Consider the following 13,221-nt stretch of genomic DNA (forward strand, 5'->3'; position numbering starts at 1 on the left):
TTTCAAGCAACTTCTTCACTGCTGTCGAGCTGTGGAATAATGGCATGGGGAATCTTTTGTTTCTTAGCCTCAGGGTAACTAGAGTGGATGATGTACCTGAGCCAAAAACATGGTGAGGACAAAGCACTTGTATTTTAGATGGTGGTAAAACCAGGTGAGGTCTGCTCTGATGACTGGGGAGCAAGAATCTTTGTCAGATTTATACAGTAGCAAAGAAAAATGGCCTTGTCCCTCATGTTTTTAGCTCATACACATCAGCTCTCCATTATGAACAAACCCTCTGTAGGCAATGCAGGCCAGGCTTGGGGAGGAAATCTTCCTCATTCCAGAAGCACAACCAGCTCATAGCTATGCATCAACCCCTTCAGGACTTTTGCCCCAGAGAGGCTGAGAGTAAGAAGGGAGGTAGCTAGCGGGGATGGCAAGAACGCTTCCCTGGATCTTCATCCCCAGCAGGCAGAGTTCCCAGTAGGCTAATTCTGCATTTCCTCACGTGAGTCCCCTTTGAGATTGCTCCCAAGGACTACAGTCTGATCCTTCACTACTACAGGGTCTGCCCAGGAGAGGAAGCAGTGTCTCTGCATGGATCTCCAAGCTCTGTTGGTAGGGTCCTGAGTCGGGCCTGGAAGAAATCACTATGTTCACTGAGGGATGAGTCAATGGTGTGTCCATGCAGAAATACTCTCTTTGAGACATCTACAGAGATGTCTGTGGGGTTGGGGGTGGGGGTGGGGTGGGGTGTTGGTTTTGTTCAGGGCAGAAGCACAGGGAAGGGAAGGCTGCAATGTAAGAAACAATCAGCCACAAGGGAGGGGTTGACTAAGAGGAATGACCATGTCAACTGTGTTACTGTCCCGTCATTCTCCTGAACCCAGAATGGAAACTTCCAAGTGCTCTTCATGAGCTTACGTTTATTAGAAAACTATTCCTGGGTGTTCAAGGTTGTTTTCTAATGAAAATATACATAATAAAAAAAGCAAATGAATGACTCTCGTTTATCTTTTCCTTTCCTCTGTTAACCTGTAACATACACTGTGAAACTTAGCTCCTTCCTTGTTTGTTTACTGCCATTCCTGGTCAATAAAATCTCTTTCTTTCTGGTCATGATCCACACAGGGCCTTATACAGTAAGCTTTCATCTTCTGCCTACACATTAGAGGTCAGGACTTCACATAAGGGATTTGAACAAAATGCCATGGTTTAGCCTATATGACACAATGTGTTAACACTTTGGCTTAGCATTTGTTTATGGCATTAAACAGCAAAAATCTTTTACCAAACATTACCATAAGGTTCACGTGTAGTGTGTTTCGTATGTGCAAGAGAGAAGCTTGAGGCAACCATGGTAAGTACAGACAAGTAGTGAAAAATGCTGCTATTTTCAGAGTACCTACTCTGGTGTGCTAAGTCCTTCCTAGGGACAATACAGAGCTGTCCTTGCCAGCGAACATCTCCTGTCTAAGTGGTACTGGAGTCAGCTCTTACTCCAAGGCTTTATCTTCTATAAATTGATGTGTGAACTTCGAGACACAGGGAAAGCTCAGAGGCAGCATGCAGTGAAAGTGAGGATGATTGAAGCAATCAGCAGTGCCATGGTAGGAAGGGGCTGGTAAAGAGCTAGGTTAGATCCGCAGCTCCTCTCCTGAACGCTGGGCACATGACTGCAAGCTGTACCCCAGAACATCATTTGAGGCTGCCCCTTGTTTCTGTAGTGCCCACTAAATGCCTAAAGTATCACTTTTCACCAGTCAAACATAGAGTTCATGAAAGACGACCAGAAGAAGCTCTGAGAACTTCTGCTGAAGAGTCACAGAACTTTCTTATGCTTACACATGTGAGGATCCTGTCCCAGAGAGACAGACAGAGTCTGTTCCTCATCCTTCCCCTGGAAACAATAAGTCCTTTTCTTCTCTCTCTTTTTTTTTTTTTAAATATAGGTCTATTCCAATAAGTCAATTGAAATACACAGAAAGATGAAGAGGAAGAAGGGAATAAATGGAGAAAAGGAAATAGGCAGGACAAGGAGCTGCTTGGAAAGAAACAGCTGTGCTAATCAGAAATGGAGACCAAAACCCAAGGGGTGGGGATATGGTGGTGGGAGCAGGGTCTGGGGGCAGAAGATAGGGAGCACGGATAGAACTGGCAGAGAGAAGAAAGACATGGTGTGAAGAGGCTGGTGGCAACTATTGATTACTGCAGCAATAACACTGATAGTTTGGAGAAAAGAGGGCACAACAAGCCCTAGAGGATCCTCAGGGAAAAGAGGAAGGAGCCATGAAACACTGGCAGACTGGACTTCACACAGTCCTCTCCAACCAGCCTTCCTATGAGTCCAGGACAAAAACTGGGTCTTTCCCAGACTGCGGTCTGACAAACAACCCATTATACCACCCAATTAACAAAAAGCTGCATCACCCAAGCTAGGCAAACATGAATTACTGCACACATCATCATCTTACCTGTAACTCAATTATTCTTACCAAAACATATTATTCCTAATGCAAGGAGGCCTCCCAGGGCTTCTTTTATTCTGTGCACACAGCTACATTATTGAAAACCATAATGTGCCCTGCACCTGCTCAGAGTAATTTCTTACTCCCGCCAGCCAGGGCTCTGCTGTACTGTAGCAGCTATAGCATACTGTGGTCTTTGCCAGCTCAGTGGATTTCAGGAGAACAAGGATGCTGAAATGCTGGGTTGCTCTAGAGAGCTAGAAGGTTGTCTGTAAAACAAGGAGGTTTGAGTGATATTACAGCCTGGATTCTTTCACACACCGACAGGAGTGTTGCCAAAACATTGGGATCTGAGCTCAAGCTGCAAAATTCGCAGCAGAATTGCAAAAATCACGGGCTTGAGAGTAAAATACATTTCAGACAAGGTGGTGGCAGGAAGAGGTTTTAACCACTGGGAACATGAAACTATTTTGATTTAGAAACAGGTGAAAGTTTCAGAACCTAACCTACAATGAATGTAGGTGTATCTGCCTGGGGAATATATTTATATGAATCTTAAAGAGAAAATAATCTGGTTTGAGAATTTCAAACAGCGAACAAGTGTCTGCCATCTAGCAGTTACTGACCACTTCCAGAAGCGATACAACAGCTGTCTGTTTAATAGCCAGAGGATGCCAATCCCTGAGGATGGCTAACTGCCTGCAATTACAGTGATAAAATTCTCAATGTAATATAGGTCTATCAGACAACTAGTTTAATTTTGAACAAGATCACCTAAGGGCCTGACGTAAACCTGAGCAAAACCAGCATGATTTTTCCTCAGGCCTGAGTGGGCACATAGGATCGGGACTGTGCCCTTGGGGCATGTCATGCTCCCAGCTCCTCCGCACTCACATCTTCTGGTTTTACAAAAAAAAATCCCAGAACAGCAGCGAGTGGATCATCTCTGTGAGGGCAGCTGAGTCACTCTTACTGCAGGATTTGCACAAGTCACTATGTCTACCATCCACCACCAAAACCCCCTCATCTCCCAGTGAATTAGTAACGATTAATGTTAAAGCATCGTCTTTGCAACAAAGTTTGTGTGAATCTGCACACCTGTGTCCAGTCACGCTTATAGGTGTAAATATATGGCTGTGTGAGATGGCACTCAAACTGCTATGGGCACACACAAAGTTAGTGCAGGGCAAGCCCAGGGATGTGCACCGGCTACGCTGTGACTACTCCTGACAATGTGCAGGGTCTTACCGCCCAACAAACTGGCATCAGTGGAAGTGTAAATGTACTTAGTTACCTTGCATCTGCAGGGGAAAAGAGCCTGTTCACAGGCAGTTGTGGTAAATTAGCTGAAACACTGTGAGTTTATTACCAAGATCAGTTCCTCATACATCTGTAAACAAGGCCTAACATTCCCAAGCAGTAGCCCTATGGTTGCAGGCAAGATACAGTCACAGAGTTGCACACTTTACAAAGAATAATTAAAGTATTCCTCTCCCTCTCATTTTGAATTTAGGTGGGAGCAACAAGCACTGATTACGTAATGTAAACAGTGTCCTGGTTATTTAGTTCACTAAGTAACAACAGACATCCATACACTCACTTATTTTATATACTTTTTAAGTGCCCACAGCCTTCTCTAGTTTGTGAATTCTGTAAACTTTATTGCATCACTAAAGCGTTATTGAACTTTGGAGCAGTCTCAGGTCAGAGCCATTATGGTAATTTTCAAGGCTATAAGCAGAGTCAAGGGAGGCTAAATTATTTCACTAGATCCTCACTTCCACATACAATCCATATGTTTGTCCTTTCCATTCAGATAAGGTTTCATGGTGGTCAAAGATGCTAGATCTGGAGTTTTTTGTGTTCACAGCACAGGGGGAGTGACCCTGGAAGTTACATCTGTTCTCAGTCTGCAGTAACCACTACTGAGCAATGTTTGAGGCCATATATTTCCACCTGCCTTTGTACCTATTTAATGTAGGCATTTACAGATACAGCTCACTCAACTTTATGCATCTAAAGGCCACTTGTCAAATTCCAAGCTGCCTTAGTAATCATCAGAGAAAAACAGGTACCTCCTAGGAATTATTCATCCCAATTGTATTCAGCACCAAACTGCCTACACAGTTGTCTAGTATGATTTGTGGCGCTCCAGTGTCTCAATTTTAAATTGACGCCCATCTCTAAAGTTAGGAAAAAAGCACCCACCCCTCTTTTGCATGTAGCCAGCAGCTGAATCAGTCATCTTTCCCCTGACTTTAATCAGAGGGAAGTAAGTTAGGCTGCCCAGGCTGAATACAAGATGTGGTCTCCAAAACACTGGTTTCTACACTCATCTTACCGAAGAAGGGAGAATGAACCTAAGGGATTTGTGAGGTTCTCCTATCATCGACAGTTAGTATGAGACTCCAACCACCGAACACCTTAGCCCTGCAGTTAATTGTGCTTACAGCTCATTACATCTGTTACTGGCAACCTGCCTCCTGTTCTCAACTTTTGTTCTGAATTTGTAAAAAGGATTAAGTAATTCAGAGTGTTCAATCCAGGGGATTTTTTAAAGCGAAATCCCAAAAGTTTGACTTTTCCTAAAAATAAAAAACTACTTTCTAGACAAATTCAGGGTCCTCAGATTACTGCTAGCTCTTGAAAATTCAGGCCTGAATTTCTAAACTCTAAGGGAAAAACAGCATTTTTTTAAACAGCAAACTCCGCAAGGCTGTGAATGAAGCCTGGCAAAAATCTGTACTCTAAACAGCAAGGCAGCTAGTCCTACAACTGTCACCATTTCTGACTCGTGATACTGCAGAGAGCTCTCATCATTACAGCGCATCTTGTATCAGAAGCGTCTCTCAGAGCTTTGGGGAATTGTTTATTTTCTTGTTTAAAGACTGCAGTAGTGTGGGGGGGTGGGGGGTGGAATCCTGAGAAAACAGGAAAGGGAAGGTAGAGAGAGGCTGAGTATCCAGGCAAAATGGAACAAGTACAGCCACCAGAGTCAACAAGCTGGCCTGATGGAAAGCATAGCCTTGTGCTAAGGGACAGCCCCTGGATTAGAAATCATCCCTGAAAACGTTTAACTAAGGCATTTTCCTGACAGTCAAATGAGAAGCAGCATACAGGGGTGTGTTGAGGCTTTAAAATGCTATTTGGAGGGTTGAAGGAGATCAGGGATTCAACAAGCCAAATCTGTTGGTGCCCATTATATTTTTCAAATTAACAGATCTATGAAAGGGAATCACTCATGACCCCACACAACAAACAACTGGTTTTACAGGGAGAGCTCAATGCCCAGGACCCATTCCTTGGACTGCCTTTCTGAGCTACCGAAACAGCAGTGCTCCTCTCCCATCACTTGCCTTGCAGTCTGTCTCAATAACCCCTTCTGAAAAGCCAAGACTTGCTATTCTTCTGCAGAGCAGGGGCAGATGTCACCGGCTTCCCATCAACACACCATCCCCACAGCAAGTGGGCCACTGGGCCAGAGCTCACAGGCATTGGCAGCTATGGTGGGATCATCTCTATGCTTCCTATGGACATCACCAAAAGGGACCAGCAATCCTGTTCCTTGTCTCGGGCTCTCTTTGAACCCATCATGGTTACACTAAAACTACAGGCCAGGAGGCATTTGAAACATTCACAGTACATTTCTAAGCACACTGTTTCTGAACATGTGTAAAAAAATCTCATTACTTCACCTCTCCAGAAGAAATCCCCTGTTGCCTTTGGCATCTCTGTCCACACTTCTTCCACACTTTTTTCTGGGCTTGTGATGGTGGTGGCATTTGCTGCTGTTACTGAATTGCACGAGATTATGCAACTGTCTGGTATTTTGATTTAATCAGCTAGGGGAAAAAAAACCTGTTCCAAATTCTATTAATAACTGGCAGCCAGCTCCCTCCTTCCCTCCCTCCCCAAATTCCCACAGAAGGAGGATCACAGACAGATCCCTGCAAGCACAAACTAGCAGGCTGATTGGATCAATAACATCCACGGAGCCAGAAATTTGCAATGAATTCTGGGTAATTAATCTGCCAGGGAAAGATGATCTTAATTAAGAAAAACCAAGCTGTTCTTTTCCCAAACCTTTTGATTAATAAAGCCACAGTATTGGTTTGGCTGAGGACTTTGGTCTAAATTTTAATGGGGTTTGCGTTCCTACCAAATGTTTTGAAAGCAACCATGCAGGCAGCAGTAGAGTCTTCAAGCAGCAGCCAGAGATGTAAACTCTTTACTTTGCCTTTTTGAAACCACATTAAAGGTGAATGATCTCACTATTTAGCACAGCCTCAGTGCTGGGGACAAGCACTGGACTTCACTGCTTGGATGGACAGTGCCACGGAGAGGTTGCCCCCATCCTCATGTAAAGGGTCTACAGTTGAGGTAAGACTGGGACTCTCCTCCTTTTCTTCTCAGGAAGAGCATCCAGGATGAAAGGTTTCAGAAGGCCAAAGCTACTGCTTTCACATCCCTCTCAAGCAATCCTGGAAATACAATTTGGAAGCAAAAGGCAGCTTGCCAGCACCCATATTAGGTTGCAAGCAGTCACTTGGCTATGATCAGTTGTACAGGTCACTCCACAGTTCGTGAAGCAGCTGTTATGAGGCAGTCATGAGTCCTCTCAGGCAGCACATCAAAATTTAGGAGGAGTATTAAATATATTTCAGAGACATAAGTTCTTTGTTCTTTTGTTTCTAGTTCTACTTCAAACTCCTTATTTTGTGCATGATAAGTATCTATGGCAACACCTATCCCAGTATGCACAGTGTGCTCAGGACCTTTCTCTGGTGCTGATGCCAATTGCTACAGACTCAGCCAAGTACAAACTCTTATTCCTCAGTGCAAAAAAGGCCAAAAAGCGGCCACATCCAAACTGTCTATTGCTCCTGACCTGTGTTAACACCTGAACCATGCTGGGTACTCCCATGAAGACAGCCTGGGCCAAAAGCATGTCAAAAACTATTGCTAATAACTTACCACAACAATTTCAGTGCCTAGAAGCATTTCCTGGGTTTGCATTCATCATGGAGGACATGTGTCAAGCCACTTTGATAGGGCCTATTCAGAAAGACCGAAGAAGCTTCCCCCAAAGTGGCACTATTCCCCACCAAGGTCTTGGTCAGTTGCGAGCAAAACCTTCTTGCAGCAATTTGCACATCCAGTTTCGAGTGCCTAATAAGGTGTGTTCTTTTTATTTTCACAAGGTAAGAAGGCTTTTTTGGCCTTTGAAACATGTGACAGTTGATCACATTTCTGTCTTGACAGCACAAATTGCCAAGAGACCAGACAGTTCAGGACTGGATATTTCAGGAGGCACTGGGTGAGTCGCAAAGAAATTCCAGAGACTTTAGGGAAGGGTAAGAAGGGAACTTTAATCTCACCAGCCCACTCATCTTTGCCAGGTCAAACTCTACTCACCTGTCTGAAGCTAAGGAGGGTCTACATATTTATTCGCAAAGATTAGCATTTTCCCTAATGGTATCCTAGATACTGGGTAGTTATGGTAAAGACTGATGAAAATCATTTAACTCCTGCTATGGGGACAGCATGATGGCAGCTAGATTAAAGATGTTCTTTATAAACCGTCACAAAGCAAGAGAACATGATAATGAATGAGTTAATTACACCAGCATTTCAGGCTGATACTACCCATCTGCCGCTTTGATTAATTAAAACTCTGATGGACAACAATGAGGGCCTTCTCAGGTCTGAAAGCAATTAATTGCCCAAGTCCTCAATAAATCTGAGCAGTGCTGACTGAACTGGCAGAAGAGACCACTTCAAACAGCCCCAGAACAGAGGCAGCAAAGCAGATTATGGAGTTTGAAGCATCCCCAACATGATGTATTCATCTTTTGATGTAACACTGGGAGCTGGAACCTAGTAATTTTAACTTCTTATGTAATCTCCTTCTCTCTCCCCTTTCTTTCTTTCCTTTCAAGATCAGAGGAGGGGGTATTCTCACTCACATGAACTGCTGAGGAGTATGTTAAGGAGACATTGGCCCTTTTTGGTCCTTTGCCCAGACTCTCCAAGCTGTAACAAATGGGTTAAATTTTTGCTCTTGAATGTCTGTTCTCCTCGGACTAGTTGTAATTAGTGACTAGATTTTGGAAATGCAATGGGGAGCCAAACTCCTCTAATGCTTTCTCCATCATTCAAAGAATGACAAAAAGCAACAGCAGTTGCCCAGAAAGTGGTGGCAAATCAAATCCTCCTGTAGGCAGGTCAAGGAAAGACTGAGAAACCAGACACAGACCATGGGGATCAGAAGCAAAGGCAGGAAAAGAAGATGAAGCTGATCAAATGACTTTCTACTGTGAGAAATCCTAGATTCCAGAACCACTTTCCAAGGCAGGCAAAAGGGAAAAGCCCTAGTGCACAACCATTTAAGAGCACAAAATGTTGTCAATGTACTGCAGGGAAAAATGGCCACAACCAGCAGAGAGGGGAAAAATTAGGGCTTTTCACTTTTGACCCTCTGTCTACACCGAATATCAGTCTTGCAAACTAAGCCCAGCTGGGACGCAAGGGGATTTTGAGGGAACACCATGAAAGACCACTTTCTTTTGCAGCAAACATGGTGAGAGGACACCAGACCATCTTCAAAGCTAGTGGAGCTCCTACATGTAGTTTGGAGATCTTGCCCTACAAGGTGCTGCTTTTTCAGAAAGATGGGGAAAAAAAGCCTTTCCTTCCATTTTTATCCTACTTATGCATTGTTAAGTAGCTCTTGCATTTCACCTCGAACACATACAATTTAGGAACTAAAACTTCTTCATACTACAGAACCAAGAAAATGATTAATAACAATTATCATCAGTGATTATTTAATATGACCATAATACAACAATCCCACTGCCTGCCAGTCAATTGCAGGCATCAGCGCGTTGAAGCATGACAGCTATTCTCATTAAACACTGCCTTGCTCTTGAGGACAAGAGGAGAATCCTCTTTGCAGCAGCAGCCTCAGCTAAGTGCGATGCAGGCTGCAAATTCCCATGCTGGAATAGGGCAGGACACAGTGAGTTTAGACATGCTGAAATCAATACAGAGATCACCGCTCTATAATCACGTTAGAGAGAGGGTAATTACATCCTGGGTGCATGGCTCTTGCTTATTGCTGGGTCTTTAGTTCAATAATTGAAAAGGAACCATGTATGAAAGGGTAAAACAGGGGTAAGTAAGCAGAGGACAACAAAAAGGGTTTACTTATAGAGCTCCTGTTTCAAATTACAGAAGCTGGTTCTTCAAGTGTTGCAGAATGGTTCACTGTGGAAAGGAACTTTCAATATGCAAGTATAGTAAACAACAGGCCCCTTTTCCAGTTACAGAAGACAAGGAAACCAGTCAAGGAAAGAAATAGACCTGAAAGGAGGGTGGTAGGAAGGCGCTTTCCAACAGATGAAGCGGCCATTTGTGAATACTAATAACTCTTTGTCTCCATCTAAACAAAGGAGGGTGAGAGACAGATGCCTTGTATATACCTAGATTTCCCAGGAGAAGAATGGAAGAGAAATTAGGACAGACCAGATGTTCAAGAATTAAAATTTTTGAAGAGTAACTGAAACACACAAGGAGCTGTTATTGCTCAGGTGAGCTCCAGCTGCCTCAAGGTATGTCTATATCATGCAGTTCAGAAGCATGCAGATGTGCCCTAGGCATCTCAAAAAATCCAGCTAGGTCAGAGTCATGCAAGTATTTCTTCAGAGCACTGCGCTCCCCTGAGCCCAAAGGGCGAGAGGAGGCTAATGTTCTGCCAGCGCATTTTAAGCCATCTTCAGGAAGCTGATAATGAGGCATGTCTCTGCAGATCATTTGATGTGACAGATATGTACAGACATGCAGACCCACTGTGGAGTGAATCCATCATTCAACCTAAGATTTGGGTCAGATTTTCTGACTCCACTTGCAACTCAACTAAAGACCACTCAAAAAAAAACAGAGGTAAAAAAGATGGGGTGAGGGGTTGGGTTTTTCCCATGTTTTTGCTTTGTATCCCTTCCAAGTATCACACATTTAACTCATCTTACTCTCCAAAAGTTCTTTCCCTCTTGCCCAGCACCAGAAGACCGAACATTCAGGAAGGGAACTGAGAAACCAGTCTCCAAGGACCAGGATTTTTTGTCCCAGTTTCCAGCCTGAGCCCATAACACATATTGACTTATAATGTTAAAGCCATAGCTCCTTCCAAAAAATCAGGTTAGAAGAAACTTTATAAAACATCATTAAAACCTTACAGCATACTGCAAGAAGATTCATCTTTTCAAGCTTCCTGCAGTATTTGGCCATTGCAAGGTAAGACAGCAATGTGGGTATAACTTCAGCTTTGTGTTTCTTTCTTACCACTATCAGTCCAAGGTAAGCCCCAATGTTATTTTTATCCACTGTATGGACCAGGTGCTACAGAAGTCCTTGGTGTAACCTGCCAGACTCCCAAACAATTGTCATACTGAATTAGCACTTCTCTGCTACACTTCAGTCCTGTTCCTCCACAAACAAGCATGTAGTAAAGTGTAATAAAAAAACAAACATAGCACTTTATAAAGTTTATAAACCAATACCTTCACTTATATAGCATTATTGTCATGCACAAGAGAAGCACTAATTAGACTGGCACATTGGACACTTGTTAATTATATTCTCAGTTTTCCATGTCAGGAGAGTCTCCTATTTGTACCTTTAGAAGCCGTGAAAGAAGGAAGAGGGGAAAACAAAAACAACTCTTCTCTGATGTCGTGTAGTTCTTTAGTTGATGAACCAGCTACTGCAGTGTAGCTGCCTTATTTTTGTCACAGACCAATGTACACATCTGCATATGCAGATGGACTGATTTTATCCACATGAATATACAAAATAAGCATCTTTGCTGAAGTCAATGAAACTGTATTGGTATGTAAAACAGCAAAAATAAAATCAAAATGCAACAAATCACTCCTAGCATTTTGATCTTGGTTGAGATATGCATTCACAGATGATGTTTTGAAGTATTCATACATGTCTGGAGTTAAGCATTCAGTTTGCTGCAGTTCAGCCAATAAGACCTCAGTTCAAGAGACAAAAACACCATCTAAGTTTGAAGGAATTAGATCTAACAATTTTGATTCAGGCTCAACTCTGACTCGAACTGATTTTCCCCCTCACCCATGTACATGGTACATCTTTTAATACCTCCCCCACAAAATTATTACACTTTTTTCACACCTCTCCATCTCATGTACTTAACACTGCATTTTCACAGCTCTTTCACAGGTGGCCTTTGAGCCAAATATCCCTACTGAAGCACATAAAGGGGAAGGATGGCTGTCCAAGAAGGTGTAAAAGATGAAACTACTAAATGGCTCAAGAACTGACCAGTAAGTTGCTCCAAACAAGGGAGCACTGAAAGGAGGAAAAATCTAGGACTGGAGTCAACACCCCTCTTGCAGAAAAACTAAAAAAAAGGGTGTATCAGCAATGACAGACAAGCTCATGTGCTGAGCAGCACTGAAAACTTGTCGTGGTTTAAACCCAGCTGGCAGCTAAACACCATGCAGCCGCTCACTCATCCTCCCCTGCCTGAGGGATGGGGGAGAGCATTGGAGGGGTAAAGGTAGGGACACTAGTAGGTTGAGATAAAAACAGTTGAATAATTGAAATAAAACAAATCAATAATAACAATAATAGAAAGTACAAATGGGTAATGCACAATGTGATTGCTCACCACATACCGATACCCAGCCTGTTCCTGGCTAGCAATCCTGGAAAAGCCAAGATCCCAAAGTCACAATCCCAGAAGAGAGAGAGAACACTCACCTTCTCAGCTGACCCGCCTCTATATACTGAGCATGACGTTACATGATGTGGACTATTTTATTGGACAATTTGAGTCCAGTGCTCTGGCTCTGCTCTGTCGTAGCCTCTAGTGCACCTGCACATGGGCAGGACATGGGAAGTTGGAAAGTCCTCAATTTCTTAGCAACAACTAAAAACATCCATGTATTATCAACATTCTGCTCATACCAAATCCCACACTGAATCCAAACCACAGCACTATTCTAGCTACTAAGAAGAAAAATTAACTCTATCCCAGCTGAAACCAGGACAAAACTGCAGTTAAAGTCCCGCTCAAAGCTCTGCTCAGGCACTTGAGCTGAACCACCTGCCCCTGCAGGTAGAGGGAGAACTCTCAGCAAAACTAAAGCAGAACCCAGAAAACCCAACCACAAATATCACCAGTTAAATACCAGCACATAAAAGATAGCTGCTAGCACACGAGATCTCTGATCTGCTTTCACATGCTTTGATTCACCAGGGAGAGAGCAACACCAACTCTGATGACACATTCCCGCATTGTCTTCTCTGTCAGCCAAGCTGCAGCAGGCAGCAAAGAGCACACGAAGAACCTCTTGCACTGAAGTACTTGTGTCTGGAGCCCTCTTGCAAGCTTCCACAGAATTAAGCATAAATAGACAATTAGATTCCTTTGATAGTTTTGGTAATGTTCTTTTAGACATTTTAAAAAGCAATCAAGGGAGCAGAGGGCTAGTTGAAAGGGAGTATGTTTGTTCCCTTTGGAGCAAGGATCACAGGCAGCTGCATGAGACAGCAAATCCCTACACACGGGGCTACAGCAGTCACCAGGGAGTAGCCACATAGTGAAATGCCCTGCGCAGAAAGCAGTGTGAGCTTTCTGTACCTTTTGCTTTTTAACTGCTGCGTCTTTCCTGAGAGAAAAGGGCCACACAGATGTTGGACTCTGCTAACACAGCAATCCACTTAAGATGCTTTC

This window comes from Athene cunicularia (assembly GCF_003259725.1).
Source record: "Athene cunicularia isolate RWA chromosome 7 unlocalized genomic scaffold, athCun1 chr7_part1, whole genome shotgun sequence".
NCBI classification, from domain to species: Eukaryota; Metazoa; Chordata; class Aves; order Strigiformes; family Strigidae; genus Athene; species Athene cunicularia.